We start from the raw sequence: 13183 nt of genomic DNA, 5'->3' as shown, positions 1-13183 counted from the left end.
TACCAATGTAGATTTCTACATTCTCCCATGGAGAAGCAAAATGCTCCTTCATGGAATAAATAAAAGGTGACCTTAAGCCCGTGACTATTGGCGCGACGGCTGCGAGCATCTGTGACCCCAAATTACGCTCCGTCTGCCTTTGCAGACAAGTGGTCATTGACCACATTCCGACCGCGGCGCGTTACAACCTGTCGCCCGACAACGACCTGCCGGAGAAAGAGGAGAGCAGCCTGTTTTGCTGGGGCGTTTTATGTGGGAAGGGGTCACGTCGGTCGACGGCGGACAAAGCCCTCCTCAAGGCGCAGAGAAAGCTCGCCAAGACCCAGGTGAGGGCGCGCCAGGTCCTGGAGGAGCTGTGGCGGGACGCCGCCGCGGTCGATGCCGCCAAGGAGCGGAAGGAGGAGGAGGAGAGCGTGGAAGAAGGAGATATCAAGAAGGTTCTCGGCAGATAGAGGCGCACGATGGACTTGTCTGGCAAGGGTAAAAGACCAGGTGAGGGGATTGAGCTCGGCTCGCGGTGAGATACTCGCCCAGTCTAAGGTGTTGCTAAACACGTGATGTGGAGGGAAAAACCGGAGGACCGTGAGAAAAATATACGTGACCACAGGGAGAGAGACATGCAAATTCCCAATATACAACAGGCGTCAGAGTCGGGATAGAACTCATCACCACCTGTATACCAGGTGAGATAGTTAACATCTCGGTACCGTGGCACCCTTAAAGGTAAGACGTGTTGAAGCAGTGCCTTTAATGTGGACAGAGGCTCTCGTCCAAACGGTTTTGAAAGTAGTTCTGCGATGCCACCTTCTCGGGCGCTGCGAGTGCGCGTGAGTCACGAGGGGGGGGGGGGTCCTTCTGACGCAGGAACAACCGCCCGGCGAGAGATAGACCGGGATCCGCTGATCGAGCTCGTGGATGAGGCGATGAGCTTCCACCCCGTCCACACTGCGGACGCGCTGCTCTTCGAAGAAAGCAGCAACATTGTGTACACGAGCCACGCCAGCATCAGCATCGGCATGTACGTCGGCTGTGGTAGCAGCTTCTACAAAAGCAACAGCAGCAGCGGCAGCAGCAGTGGCGCCAGCAGCGGGGGCAGCAGTGGCTACCTGCCACAGTCTAAGTCCGAGATGTTCACAGACTCCATGTCCATCGATACGGATGATGATAACCTCCTCAAAGACGGCCCTTGTGCCCCTCCACCTCTCGAAATGGTGAATATAACTCTCTGTATCTCGCCAACTACACATATGCATGTTTATGTTTTTTACTTCAAGGACACAGTATCGTTAATGAGTGTGAGTTAATGTTTCTTCTCGAGAGGCAAAGTATCACCGGGACGTCGTGAAGAATGGCACTTGGGCAAGTGGCCTGTGTCCATATGTTCACCGCATGCTGATTTCCTATTCTCCCTACTGCAGGAACTCGTGAACCTGGACACCACGGTCGTGGATACAAGTGGTGTGCTGTACCTTGACCGGGGCACTTCTAGCAAGCCACGGCTAGCTGATTGGAAGTTTGGCCAGGAATCGGTAGGGAATGACTTGCATATGCAAACACATACAGAACAGTTAAAAAGACAAAGATCCCCTACAGAGCCTAAAAGACTTTTGGAGCAAGTGCTGTTAGCAAGCATCTATGAAGGCCGTCATTGTGGCACACAAGGGGGTAGGTGGCCAACACTACGCCCGGCCGCCTTTGTCTTCCCAATGACAATGTTGACACACTTCACAAAGTACTCATTTGAGGCTCAGTCGACGTCGGGATGCCCCAGGAGACATTCAGATAATCGTCACTAGTATTGTCCATAAGCGGCCATAGAAGTCGGGTCACCGGGTTAGTAGAGTAGCGCGCTATCCGCTACACTACTGCTCCGCACGTACATACACACACGTACAAGTACCAACATATGCGTACACACACATGCAATGATAGCCATGTTAAGGTGTTCGCTGTGAAGCCCAGAGCATGGGTTTCGGATGTGCGAGCGAATCGCTCGTTTGCCTCGGGCGTTCTCGACGAGCTAATGTCCATGGCGGTCTCCTTCACAGGTCTCCCAGCCCCGGGAGGGAGATGTTTCCCCATTGTATGAGAACCAACAGCCACCGGGATTCGTGCAGCAAAAGGACGGCCACAGGTGAGACGCACGCGCGCATACACACAAACGAATGCACGGTCACGAGAGCATCGCCCTTTACACCCGGCGCCACATCCCGTCCAGGCACGGACACGGGACCTCTTTCTGTCTCACCCCCGCGCCGTTCCCCCCCCTGCGCTGCCTCAGCTTGCGTGTGCCAGGTGGGAAAGATGGGAGGTGGGGGGGGGGCACCAACGGACTGTGTGGCTTGACGCTCGTTTTCTTCCGCAGATTTGTCAACGTTGCGCCTTGTGACAGCCAACTGTGGTAAGCAGGCACGAGCGTCCGCCCCACCCCGACCCCGCTGCCTGCGAGATCGGAGATTGAGTGTGCTGCTGGTTCGGCACCTCCTGTGAACACGGTTCTTCCGCTGGGGAACTCTGGGAGATCGCTCCTCATCCTCCTCTGTGGACTGTTCTCAACATGGACCCTCATGAGAGAAAAACCTCTCCAATCCGGACGTTTGGGATAGCCCCTCTTTTGATAGTGCATGTATTACTGACTTGTCTGCTTTCGCGACCAATATCCATAATATAGGTTTTTTTGGGTAAGATCACGTAAATATAAATCTGTCGTTAAACCCGCCACCACCCGACAAAGCCAATTGGTTTATCATATAAACAGAACATGCCAATTTGTTACTAGTACAGCACACCAGTGTGTTGGAGAGCAAATCCACAACATTTACAATCTGAGTATGACGTTTCACCAGTTATTACAACTAGCTTCATCATCATGAAGCTACCACCTGTTTTGTTGATGACGTCACTTGTGAGCGCTTCTTGTACGAAGGGTGGGGGGGATTAATGAATGCATATACATTTTAATGGGTATCCATTGCCGGTTGCATTATATATATGGTAATTATCAACATACATTATGCGTGCACATTATGCATGCACATTGTTCTTGAAGCGCGTGTAGTTTGCGAGCAATCAATGAGTACGTGTTATGTCTGTGTACAGGTAATGCCCATTTATGTATGGTGACCTGTAGGCATGCATTTAAACAATGTATTATTTGATTATTCGCTTCTTAGCAGCACTAAGCCTGCAGCTATCGGAATGGTAACAATTATTTTGATCAATTTCGATAGATTCTTTAATTAGTCTTGGCCGGTAGTACTGACCTTCGAAATGATCAGAATCACTTGAGTGTCATTGTTGGCATGCGTATTCTGCCACTGCTGACAGTTGTATTTGGGAGTATTTGATATTGATTTGGTGTTCTTTTGGTCGTGCTGATCATTCGTCATGTCTGCCCAATATAGCATTTGGCACAAGTGCAATTAATCTGTTGCACACCTTCTGTTGAATGCTTCGTTAATAAATCTTCAGTACTAGATATTAGTTTATGTATTTTATGTACCATGCCAAATCTGACTGGGATGTTTTGATTTTCCAAAAATATCACTAGTTTATCCATTACTCCCACAATGTACGTATTTTGAATAGTTTTAATTAATAACACGAGTTGAAACTGACCAAGTAATTTAAACTACTAAAATACCGAACAACAACTAGCCAGATTTTTGGAAAAACAAAACATCCGAATCAGAGTTGGCACAGTACAAAAACTAATATCTGGTACAAAAGATGTATTACCGAATCTTGATTTGAAGCTTTCTGGACTGCAGGAATCCATATACCCTTTGGTTCTTTCGGTAAAGTCATGTAGGCACAGGTGAGCGTGTAGATGCACATCGTGGTCGCGTAGGCCATCCACATCATGCGGAAGATGCGCCACAGCCCGTGGACGCAATAGAAGTCTCCGTAGCCCGTGATGTACTCATCTTCCACGCAGTGGATGTGTTAGCGCATGTTGGGGCCGGCGTAACCGGTGTACGCGAGCACCACCAGCGCCTGCAGCAAGCGGGCCCCCGTCTGCCACACGTAGAGCCTGTGGAGCCCGCCGCTCGCCTCCGTGTAAGCACGCAGTTTCTTCACCTTCTCGAAGAGAGCCTTGGCCTGCTCGCCCTCCTTCTTGTCCAGGATGCGATCATCCGATGGCGTCCGCCGGCCCTCGTTCTGCTCTGGGGGGGCCAGTCGGGGGGCGGGGCGGCCTCGCCGGGGTCGACGAATCGGACGGAAGGCCGGGGCGGTGCCGGCGGAGACTCAGAAGGCAGCTTCTCCATGGGGAGTTCGTCGGATCTCGGGTCGCTGCGAGCGTGGGACGCAGAGACGCACAGAGACCCATAGAGACTCACAGAGAACAGCAGAGACCCACAAAGATACATAGTCTCACAGAAACCCCTAGAGACTCACAGAAACCCCTAGAGACTCACAGAAACCCATAGAGACTCACAGAGACCCGCAGAGACCCACAGAAACCCATAGAAACTCAGAGACACATCGAGACTCACAGAGACCCACAGACCCGCAGAGACCCACAGAGACCCATAGTGACTCATAGAGACCCGCAGAGACCTATCAGGACTCACAGAGACCCGTAGAGACCCATAAAGACCCACAGACCCGCAAAGACCCACAAAGACCCACAGAAACCCAGAGACTCATACAGACTCAGACAGCCACATCGTGACGCACATACACACGCACACCAAGATCCCCCGTATAGCCTTAACAGACTATAGGGGCAAGTGCTGTTAGCGAGCACTTATGAAGGCTGGAACTGTACATGAGGGGGTGGGTGGCCAGCACCACGCCTGGCCGCCTTTGTCTCCCCAGTGGCGATGTTTACACACCGCACCAGGTACTCATTTGAGGCTGAGTAGACCTAGGAGAGGCCCAGAACTGGTACAAGTATGAACAACAGGTTCCACACTGCCCCACCAGGGATTATTTGTCTGTCGTGCACAAACGTGCTGTCCAACCAAGTTACTACCTGCCCACTCCGAAGGAACGTGTTTCAGATAATCGTCGCCGGTGTTGGCCATGAGCGGAAATCGAACCTGGGTCGCCGGGTTCATAGCGCAGCGAAGCGCTAACCGCTTCCCCCTGCTTTTCATAACCAGCCAAAATGGTTATGAAAAGCAGGGGGATAGAAAGATGCGTGAACGGGCTCGCTGCCCCAAAACATAGGTTGCAACCGGGTACCCGATACCCGTACCCTACCCGATACCCGGCTACCCATACCCGGCCGGGTACAGGTACGGGTAGCCGTTTGCGACCCTGGTGCGGCCGGGTACGGGAACGGGTAGGCCGTGAGTCACTGGTGAGTAACCGTTTGTCACTCATTTCGGGTAGGGTACGGGTACGGGTAGGGAACGGGTACCCGTACCCGACCGAGTACGGGTACCCATTTGCGACCCTGGTGCGGCCGGGTACGGGTAAGGAATCAAAACCCGTTTGCGACCTCTGCCCCAAACCCACGCAGGGTCCCCCCCGAAAGGAGAAAGGGGGAACTTTAACACGTAGGCTTTCGCGACCAATGTTATTCATAATCAACGTTTTTGGGTTTAGATCGCGTTATTTATAAATGTGTCGTAACCCTCCACCACCCGACACGGCGAATCAGTAAAAATGTGTCACGTTGACAAAAGACAAATGAGTTAATGATGACGTCACCATGCTGCTGCTCTATATAAGAACGGGAGACACAGCAGAGCCTCACCATTCTGGCGAATTGCCCGAACCAGCGAAACGTCGTACTCAAATTGTAAATGTTGTGGCTTCAACACACCGGTGGGCTAAAGCAGTGAACTATTTGTCTTTTGTCAACGTGACACATTTTTACTGATTGGCCGTGTCGGGTGGTGGAGGGTTACGACACATTTATAAATAACGCGATCTAAACCCAAAAACGTTGATTATGAGGGGGAACTTTTTTAGTTTTTGTTACCTAAGAGGGGAAGGGATGACAAAGGAAGGAAGGAGCCGTGGGCCGTCTCTTAGTAGTCAGCCCCCTTCTAACCTGCAGCTCCCCGCCGTGGCGGGCGGTGGCGGCTGCAGCGCCGCCGCCGCTGACGCCAACCCATCCAGCGCGGTTTCGTGCACGGCGTGCGTGGTCCACTACGAATCCATGCACTTGCCCAGCACGCACATAAAGTGCTCAATCTTGGAGCTCGTCTCCGGGAACTTGAACCAAAAGTTCTTGGTGGCCGTCAGGATGAGCGTGTGCAGCACGACGAGGTGCGGGAAGTATTTGCTGATCCACAGCACCGCGTTGTCGTAGCAGAACTGGTTGATCAACCGGTACTGGTCGAAGCCAACCTGGGCGAGTGTGGGAAGGGCAAAATTAACTGGAATGGCGGTGATGTCGCATGCCCCGCCATTGCGGTGACAGAGCTGGCTCAAATCTGGCTTTTGCCTGATGATGCCGGTTGTAATTACTGACGAAACGTCACCGTACTCAAGATCGTCAACGTTGTGGCTTTGCTCTCCAACACACCGGTGTGCTGTAATAGGATATTACACTATACACTACACTATACATTACACTATACACCACACTATACATTACACTATACACTATACCAGACATGGGCAAAGTACGGCCCAACGAGCCGTATACGGCCCGCCGAACTTGTCCAAATATTATTATTAAATAAAATTTCACCTTCCTCCTGTAATGCCCCCATTTCCCCAATAAATGGCGCACTTTGACCGGGAGAGAGAGAGAATATTCGTATGAGCAATTCATGTTTCTATTGAAAGCTAACAGTAATATTTGGGTACAGTATTATTTTTGGAAGCATTCACTGTAATATCGTATGAACGTTTACTTCACCGCATCATCATCGTATGAATGATGCGAGAAGAGATCAACGGGTTCTTATGTTAGGGATTTACGTTCTCGGCGCTGTCGCTCTCTAAATTACAGCTTGAATGAGGGGGAGGGGTATGACTACATCACAAAATTAATATCTTACTAGGAATTTTATATAATAAAAGTTATGTACATAACTGTTACGCTTTGTGTAATTCAACAAAACAAACAAAACTTAACTCCAAGTTCTCTCCGAATTTCACGAGTCCGTTCTAGACCCCACAGTTTTTTTAAAGAGTTTTAAGCACAGAAAACATCATTAAAGTTTGAAAAATCATTAATTATACAAACTTTTCAATAATTTCCTTTTTCACTTCGATTAAAATTTTCTTTAAAAACTTCTTCTCACCAACAGTACCACTCATTACCACTTTCTCCGAAGGCAAGTTTGTAAAAGAAAACATGGTACAGACAGCAAACATCTTGTGTCCGGAGATCAAAAGCAAATTTGAAAAAGTCAGTTCATCACGCAGGACTGTGACTCGCCGTGTGGAACTGATTGATAAAAATATAGCCAGTCAATTAAACAAAAAGTCTGATTCCTTTGAATTATATTCACTAGCACTGGATGAAAGTACAGACGTAAAAGACACTGCTCAGCTCCTCATTTTTATCCGAGGCATTGAAGACAGTTTTGCGATAACAGAGGAGTTTTTGACCATGGAGTCCCTGAAAGGAACAACGCAGGGAGAGGACTTGTATAGCCAGGTATCTGCTGTCATTGAAAGAATGACGCTACCTTGGAGTAAACTTGTCAATGTCACAACGGATGGATCGCCAAATTTAACTGGAAAAAATATTGGGCTGCTGAAAAGAATCCAGGATAAGGTGAAAGAGGAAAACCCTGTCCAGGATCTTAATTTCCTTCACTGCATCATCCATCAGAAATCCCTGTGTAAGTCTGTATTGCAGCTTAATCATGTCGTGAATCCAGTCGTAAAACTTTATACGAGCAAGGGGACTTCAGCACCGTCAGTTTATTACGTTCCTGGAGGAAACTGATGCGGATCATCAGGACTTGCTGTACCACTCTCGTGTCCGCTGGTTAAGTTTGGGGAAAGTGTTACAACGAGTGTGGGAGCTGAAAGAAGATATCATCACATTTTTGGAGTTGATGGGGAAATCTGACGAATTCCCTGAGCTAAGCGACAAGAAATGGCATAGTGACTTTGCGTTTGCTGTGGACATATTTTCACACATGAATGAGCTGAATGTGAAACTGCAGGGGAAAGATCAGTTTGTTCACGACATGTACAAACATGTGAAAGCCTTCAAATCCAAGCTCACTTTGTTCTCCGGACAAATTGCGAACAAATCTTTCGCTCATTTCCCACACTTGCCATGCAGGAAGAGACACCGCGAAACGCAAAAAAATACAGCAAATCGCTTGAGGACCTGCACGGAGAATTCTGCCGTAGGTTCCATGATTTCGAAAACATTGAACAGTCACTTCAGCTGGTGTCCTGTCCCCTGTCACAAGACCCTGAAACAGCACCACAGGAGCTGCAGTTGGAACTGATAGATCTTCAGTCTGACTCTGTCCTAAAGGAGAAGTTCAACTCTGTTAAACTGAATGACTTTTATGCTTCACTTAACAGAGCCACGTTTCCAAACCTCCGGAGGACTGCACAGAAGATACTGACTTTGTTTGGCTCCACTTATGTGTGTGAGCAGACATTCAGCGTCATGAATGCCAACAAAGCCCATCACAGATCAAAGTTAACAGATCAGCACCTCAGATCTATCCTGAGAATTGCCACAACCAATATAACTCCAGACTTGGATGCACTGGCAAAAATGGGAGATCAACAACACTGTTCCCACTGAAACTGATTATGTGTTGCTGCAGCGAGGTTGGAGCCAAATCTCCATCACACAGCCTGCGTGGCTGCTCTAACCTGTTAATGTAGATAATAAAGAAGTTCAAGTGAGGTAATTGGTTTTGGACGCAGGCCTCAGATGTTTTAATGATGTTTGATCAGTCACGTTACGACATGTTTTTGTATTGTTCATGTCCGTGCAATTTGTTAAATTGCCTTACAAATAAATGCTTTGCTACCTGTTAAAGGCCAAATCATTTCATGTAATAATTTTACATGTCATTTATATTAGTTCACACAAACACTCCATCCATCTGTTCCTGGCCCGGCCCCTCTGTCAAATTTTAGAACCCATTGTGGCCCGCGAGTGAAAAAGTTTGCCCACCCCTGCACTATACTGTACATTACACTATTCTTCGGGCAATTGCCGGTGGCGCAGCCGGCCTTACCGCTGGCAACCAGCGGTTCCCCACCCCCCTGCATGGTCGTGTCGAGTCGGCCCGAGGGGGGACCTCACCGTGTGGGCCCTGGGGTTGGCCACGAGCTTCCTCAGCACGGTCTCGTTCCACTCCTTCAGATCCACGTCGAAGCCTCTCAGCACCGGCACACACAGAATGCGCTCGTTCATGTTCTGGGCGGAGGTGGGGGAAGTGGGTACCACGTATCTATGACATGACGCCGTGTGGTCTCCTTGAAGACGTCTCTCCACTCAGGTTCACTTTGCGCGATTCCCGGTGTGTACGGGGGGGGGGGGGGGGGGGAGGCAACCCATATCGACCCAAGTTGGAACCCACGACCTCCTGCGTACCAGGCGAGGTCGTCAACATCTCCGCGATGTTATCCATAGCATGGCGGCGACATTGATGAATGTGCGTGGGGACTCTCTAGAGTCTAGAGCAGGGGTCCTCAAACTACGGCCCACGGGCCACATGCGGCCCACCGAGGGCATTTATCCGGCCCATGGTCACTAATTGGGCTGTGCTGGTGAGCACTAATTGGGCTGCGCTGGTGAGCACTCATTGGGCTGCGGTGGTGGGCACTGATTGGGCTGCGGTGGCGAGCACTGATTTGGCTGCGCTGGTGAGCACTGATTGAGCTGCGGCAGTGGGCACTCATTGGGCTGCGCTGGTGAATGGTTCAATGGGCCAATTGACTGGACTTGCCCCCCACGCCTAAGGCTGCCAGCCCTCCCCTGGCTGCGCTTGACTGGCTCTCCCTCCCTCAGCTCCCTCACTTGCCCCTCGGCTCCACTCCCAGTGATATTCCTGTGTGCTGAGTAAATGATAGAGGGGTAATAACAGAGTGATCTCTGATCTCTGGAGGGGCTGCCTGCTGTTTTCCCGTGCTGGTCAGTGACAGACAGCCGAGGAGTAGGAAACCCAATTTAAATGACAGTAAGTGCATTTATATTCTGATTGCTATTCAATTATGAGGTTTTATGTTGTATGTTGTGTAAGCCCCGGTTCATACTGTTGCGATCTCTGAGCAGTGCGAGTTCAGCCATATGCTTGTATGGCTGAACTTGCATGGGTCTTCTCCCCCATGCGATCAGATTCCTATGCGAGTTCGCAGATCGCACTGCGATCTGTGAACAAAACTGCAGGTGTAATTAACTTTTTAATGGCACCCGCACCAGTGTGAGCCTGGGGTAAAAGCGGAGTTCCCCCAATCAGACTGCATTAATGGGCAGTGCAGTCTGTATGTCTCTGTGTGGGCAAAGTTATTGCTGGTATATTGTTTTTGTAGCGCTGTATATATATTGGTATTTTACTAATAGCAATTTTGACTCCCTAGGAAACAATGATGTCAAGAAAGAGAAAAATGGACTCGGAGTGTAGGATATTCAAAAAACAGTGGACTTATGATTACTTTTTCATGCAGTACAAGGAAAGAGCTGTGTGTCTGATATGCCAGAATATAGTGTCTGTGTTCAAAGAATACAATTTACGTCGACACTATGAAACTCAACATAAAGATAAATATGATTGTTTGGTCGGAGAAGTGAGAAAAGATAAAATATTAAAACTGAAAAATACATTAACAACTCAGCAAAATACTTTTGTGAAGCAGAAGCAGCTAAATATTTAATCACTGCGAGCAAGTTTTCAAGTTGCCAAGCTAATAGTGTGCACTGGCAGACCATTCGTTGAGGGAGAATTTGTTAAAGAATGCCTTCTTTCTGTTGCCAAAGAGATGTGTCCAGAGAAGGCCGATTTATTTAGTATAGTGAGTCTTTCAGGACCTACAATTACACGGAGGATTGAAGAAATGGGAGACAATTTCCATCAGCATTTGCAAAACTCCACAAAAAAACGTTCCTATTTTTCCTTGGCACTCGACGAAAGCAATGATGTTCGTGATTCTGCACAACTTCTAATTTTTATTCGTGGGACGAATGACTATTTCGAAGTCACAGAAGAGCTTGCTGCACTGCAAAGCATCAAAGGAACAACTACAGGAGAGGATATCTATGAAAAAGTTTGCCAAACTGTGAATGGTTTGGAGCTGAACTGGGCTAAACTAGCCAGTGTGACAACTGATGGTGCTCCTAGCATGGTGGGGTCTAAGAAAGGAGTAATTGCTCGCATTAACCAAGAGATGGACAAACATAACCATTCTCATCCAATAGCCATACACTGCCTCATCCACCAACAAGCGCTGTGTAGTAAATCACTGAAGTGGGACTCTGTTAACTTCATTAGAGCTCATGCACTAAACCACAGACAATTTCAGGAATTTCTGTCTGAGCTAAATGTTGACTATGAAGATGTTCTGTACCACACAGAAGTCCGTTGGCTGAGTCGAGGGAGAGTTTTGAAACGTTTCTATGACTTACTTCCACAGATTACAGCTTTTCTGTTTTCAAAAAACAAAGAAGTACCAGAGCTCAATGATGCAGAATGGAAATGGCACCTTGCCTTTCTGATAGATGTAACAGAGCTACTCAACAGTTTCAATGTGCAACTTCAAGGAAAGGGGAAGCTCATCTGTGATATGCAATCACATGTCAAAGCATTTCAAGTAAAATTAGGCCTCCTCATCAAACAAGTGAAGGAGGAAAACTTCTGCCATCTCCCCACAACTCAAAATTTGTTAGCGGAAAAACCATTGGTTGCATTCCCAAACAAAACATGTGTGGATTCACTGGAAAAATTGCAAAAGGAGTTACAATTTAGATTTAAAGAGCTTCATCTCCATGAACAGGACATACAGCTTTTCCGTAACCCATTTTCTATTGACATTGAAAATGTGGATACAATTTACCAAATGGAACTGGCTGAACTGCAGAATTGTGACTCTCTGAAAGACGCATTCAAGTCAAGCAGCCTTCATAATTTCTATGCATTTCTCCCCTCTGAGACATATCCTCATCTCAGGAACCATGCACTCAAAATGGCAACCATCTTTGGCAATGCTTATGTCTGTGAACAAACTTTTTCCAGAATGAAACATTTGAAATCTCCAACCAGATCTAGACTAACGGATGCACACTTGCATCACTTGTTACGACTAGCAGTGACAAATATGGAACCGGACATTGACCATCTCATTAGCCAAAAGCAGGCCCATAGTTCCCATTGAAATACTGGCAAGTTTGTTGATTTAACTTTACTTGTTCTTCATTTTAAATATTGTATTTGTTCCCGTTTTGTTTCTTCACTTCAAAATAAGATATATGCAGTGTGCATAGGAATTTGTTCATAGTTTTTTTTAACTATAGTCCGGCCCTCCAACGGTCTGAGGGACAGTGAACTGGCCCCCTGTTTAAAAAGTTTGAGGACCCCTGGTCTAGAGCGTTGGAACGACGTACCTGCAGCATCCCGGCAAAGATGCCTATCATGAACATGGGCACGGAGAGCATGTCGCACAACACGTCCCACCAGGGCTGAAGGATCTTGAGGTCCTGGTGACCCTCCAATGAGAAGGAGGAGGTCAGGGCTCCGATGGGAATCATGACTCGAGCCGAGACTGCACACAAGCAGACACACACGCAGACACACACACACACAGGCAGACAGACAAGCAGACACACACACAAGCAGACACACAGGCAGACACACACACACAAGCAGTATTAGTTATTACAGCAGTTCATGTTTTTATTACTATAGTAGTAGTAATTGTTTATTTTATTGATGTTATTATTAGTGTTATAATTATTATAGATGTTGTAGTTGTTATTATAGTAATGATTATAGACGTGGGATATGTTATTATAGTAGTTATACTTGTGATTATAGATGTTGTGGTAGTGCTGATCGTTAGGCTCCACTTCTCCCGCCAAATGGCGACGGTTTGTTGGTGGTGGTTGAGGGAGAGGGCCGCGTGGGCGAAACCAACTCGAGCGGCGTGCGCGGGAGGGGTTAATTCAATCAGCGAACATAAATTGTATTAATTTAAGGGGATAGACAGCAAACGCCACCTTTCACTAACGCTAGCAGACCCTCTTGCTTCTTGTTGCTATGGATGAAACAATAAAACTATAAACAAGTTCGCTACA

The 13183-nt window shown here is 48.0% G+C and overlaps 1 pseudogene; it reads right to left on the bottom strand.

Annotated features, from left to right (window-relative positions):
• Positions 1-3547: 3547 nt before the first annotated feature.
• Positions 3548-12947, bottom strand: LOC144740054 (volume-regulated anion channel subunit LRRC8A-like; annotated as a pseudogene).
• Between the last annotated feature and the right edge of the window lie 236 nt (positions 12948-13183).

The sequence above is a fragment of the Lampetra planeri genome, unplaced genomic scaffold (genome assembly GCF_965212315.1).
Source record: "Lampetra planeri unplaced genomic scaffold, kcLamPlan1.2.h2 scaffold_187, whole genome shotgun sequence".
NCBI lineage: Eukaryota > Metazoa > Chordata > Hyperoartia > Petromyzontiformes > Petromyzontidae > Lampetra > Lampetra planeri.
The sequence above is the reverse complement of the archived record's forward strand: the minus strand, read 5'-3'. Positions and strand labels throughout refer to the sequence as shown.